Here is a 3,649-nt window from a genome sequence, read left to right as displayed (position 1 = left end):
ATCGAACCTTCGAGGCCATAGATGACGTGCGACCTTCTGGGTCAAGTCATTCGCAGTCCAAAGCAACGAACGCTAGCGGGTCTTTAAGCAGAATAAATTCTTATGAGACTAAGATAGTTCCGAAACCGAGACGTTGCGATCTGTGCTCAAGGGAAAGCCACTCTATACGCACTTGTCCACGTTTCCTCCAAATGACAGTAGACGAGCGGGCCGCCTATATCCGAAACAAGCAACCTGGGCTCGAAATTCCAAGCTCGTGCCCTTATCGACTCAGGATCCGAAGCAACATTTGTGACAGAGCGTCTGTTCAATCTTTCAAATTACCCTTCCAAGTCCTCCAAGGCCAAGTCTCAGGCTTAAATCAGACAGTGTCCGCTCAGTCCAAGAAGCTCTGTCATTTTACAATCAGATCTCCAAGTAGGCCCGCTCTGCAGTTAGAGACGTCAGCCTATGTCCTTCCTCAACTGGCAGGGAATCTGCCTTCCTACCCAATTCCGCAAGACTTTCTTCGAAATCTTCCCGATTTACCATTGGCGGATCCGAAGTTTTATGAGAGCGCACAGATAGATGTTTTGATAGGAGCCGACATTCTGCCTTCGGTTCTCCTAAATGGGGCAAAAACCAACATCTGTGGCTCCCTCCTTGGACAAGAAACCATTTTCGGTTGGGTGCTCACTGGGCCAGTATCCGCTTCCACCCAGAGTCAGATTGCCACCTTCTCTACGCAAATTTCCCAAGCGTACGACAATGGCTTAGTTAAAATCCTCACCAAATTCTGGGAGGTGGAGGATCTACCAATAAAGTTGGAAAGGGAATCCGAGAGATGCGAACGCCAGATACGTCGTAACCCTACCTATTCGCGACCCGGAACATCCAGGGTCAGGGTTAGGGTACTCCAGGTCTTTTGCGTTATCTCAATTTTTGAGAAACGAGCAACGCTTAAAAAGAGACATTCCGCTAAAGATACGATACGACTCAGTGATTCAAGAATATCTGGATCTTAACCATATTAGAAAGGTCTTTCCTACCCACGATTTCGCCAGCTACTACCTTCCACATCATGCCGTACTTAAGCCTGAGAGCACTACTACAAAGCTGCGCGTAGTATTCAACGCATCCAGTCCTTCTGCGAATGGGGCCAGTTTAAATGATATCCTTCATGCTGGCCCAGTCTTACAGTCCGACCTTACCATTCAAATCCTAAAGTGGCGGTATTTTCAATACGTGTTTAGCGCCGATATTGAAAAGATGTATCGGCAGATCTGGGTAGATCCGAAGCACACGCCTTTCCAGCGGATATTGTTCCGTAATCCTGATGGGGACATCCGAGAGTTCGAGTTGAAAACGGTCACCTTTGGAGTCAATTGCGCTCCGTACCTGGCCATTCGCGTGCTTCAACAACTGGCAACTGGACGTACAACACAGCCATCCTAAGGCGAGTGATGTCATTCGTCATTTTATGTATGTAGATGATATCCTAGCTGGCGCCGACTCTAAAGAAGACGCTCGGCTCTCGATTCAAGAGCTGTAAAGTGCCCTCAACTCCGCTGGGTTTCCATTGAAAAATGGACGTCCAATCATAAGGATATTTTGGCTCACATTCCGAGTGACCATCTCCTGTGCTCTGATTTTCTGGAGATCGATGCCGAAAGCACGGCAAAAACGCTCGGTGTCCGTTGGAAAGCCACATCTGATGAATACTTCTTTGTTCCGCCCGAATTATCCGATGAATCGTCCCTTACAAAACGCCAGGTTCTGTCACAAATTGCCAAATTGTTTGACCCTGCAGGGTGGCTCGCGCCCTTCGTAGTGCGTGCGAAAATCTTCATGCAGGAGATTTGGCTGCAGGACCTGGGGTGGGACGACGAACTTCCAAGACTCCACCATTGTGCTCGCATGGTTAAACAAGCCAGCTTGCCAGTGGACTACTTTTGTTGCTAATAGGGTGACCAAGATTACCCAGTCTACAAAGGCCGAGAAGTGGTCGCATGTTCAATCCGAACACAATCCCGCAGACCTGGTGGCATGGTCCCGCATGGTTGCAAAAGCCACGCAGCCAATGGCCAAGTCAGGGCGACAATTCCCCAGCGACCGAGCTAGAGAAACGTCCCCTTAAGTCCCACGTCGCAACTATTCCGTCTGAAGATTTCCTTGACCGTTTTTTCCAAGTTCGACAAAGCACTGCGGGTTCTCGCTTATGTCAATCGCTTCATCCAGCGATGCAAAAAACAAGCAACACCCTCTGATAAGCACCTGCTAGCGGCGGAAATTTCCGCCGCGGAACGACTACTTATTCTGAATACTCAGCGCAGAAGTCTCCCATGATTATCACTGCTTAAGTGAAAAGCGCTCTGTGCCTTCTTCAAGTTCTATCCTGAGCATGAACCCGTTCATACATCAACATTGTCTGATAAGAGCGTGCGGTCGCGTGACGGCCTCCGACAGCCTTCAATATGATGAACGGCATCCGGCTTTCTCGCGACTTCCTTCAGGCTGTAAAAGAGTCTGTGACAGATGCCTATGGTCATCAGCAGCTCACCTGGCAATTTATACCTCCGGGAGCCCCTCACATGGGAGGCCTATGGGAAGGTGGTGTTAAAAGCTTTAAAACACTGTTCTATAAGTCCACAGCCACTCGAAAATATACTTTCGAAGAGCTTTCTGGCAAAAATTGAAGCTTGCCTAAATTCCAGGCCACTCTCCCCTATGTCCGAAGACCCTACCGAACTCTTGGCCCTGACACCAGGTCATTTTCTTGTTGGAGGACCTCTCCTGTCTACTGTGGAACCAGAAGTCAAAGGGGACACCAGGTCTATGATCAACCGCTGGCCGCATCTAAAGGCTCTCCATCAGCAGTTTCGTATGCGATGGAAGGAAGAATACCTTAAGACTTCACAAGCGCAATAAGTGGCAGGCCCCCGCGAAGAATCTTCACGTCGGCGACATGGTTGTCATAAAGGACGAGAATTGCCTTCCAACGAGTGGCGGCTCGGCAGAATTGACACCGTCTTCCCAGGAGCCGATGGCAATGTCCGTGTAGTGGACATCCGCTCGGCACGCAGGGTTGTCAAACGTCCAATAACCAAAGTCGTACTTCTTCCTGTGGAGCCTTCAAAACTTCCACAATAAATTGGCCCACATATTTTTAGTCCTAAGTTGTTATCCACAATTCCTAATATGATTTCCCTTTATTCACCTTCATTCATTCATTATCTAGATCAGAAAAATGGCTCCCTGAACACGCACCGAAGAACCCCTGGACGGCAGACGTACTCGAGGTATTAAATCCTACCGTTGCCGAGTCTGCAAGGGAGTCCATCCTCTACGGAAGTGTAGCAGGTTTCTGAAGCTGAGCGCTGAGAAGCGGCTTCGTGCAGTCTTGGTAAACAAGTATTGCTCGAACTGTCTTGCCCACGACCACTCGAAAGCTGACTGTCGCAGTGGAAAATGCAAGAAGTGCCAACGGAACCACCACACGGTGCTGCATATGCATGAGCGGTCTAATTCTGGGCAGCCTTCGCGCCGGCAAAATCCGCCAAATCGCCCGACGCCTACGTCAAGGCAGCGCTCAGCCTCCCCTACACCAGCTCCGTCGCTTTCATCGCTGCTACAACGTCACAGCGTCAACGTCCTTCCGACTGCTTCGGTG

The sequence above is a fragment of the Drosophila gunungcola genome, unplaced genomic scaffold, assembly GCF_025200985.1.
Source record: "Drosophila gunungcola strain Sukarami unplaced genomic scaffold, Dgunungcola_SK_2 000121F, whole genome shotgun sequence".
Taxonomy (NCBI): domain Eukaryota; kingdom Metazoa; phylum Arthropoda; class Insecta; order Diptera; family Drosophilidae; genus Drosophila; species Drosophila gunungcola.
This window is presented reverse-complemented; position numbering follows the sequence as displayed.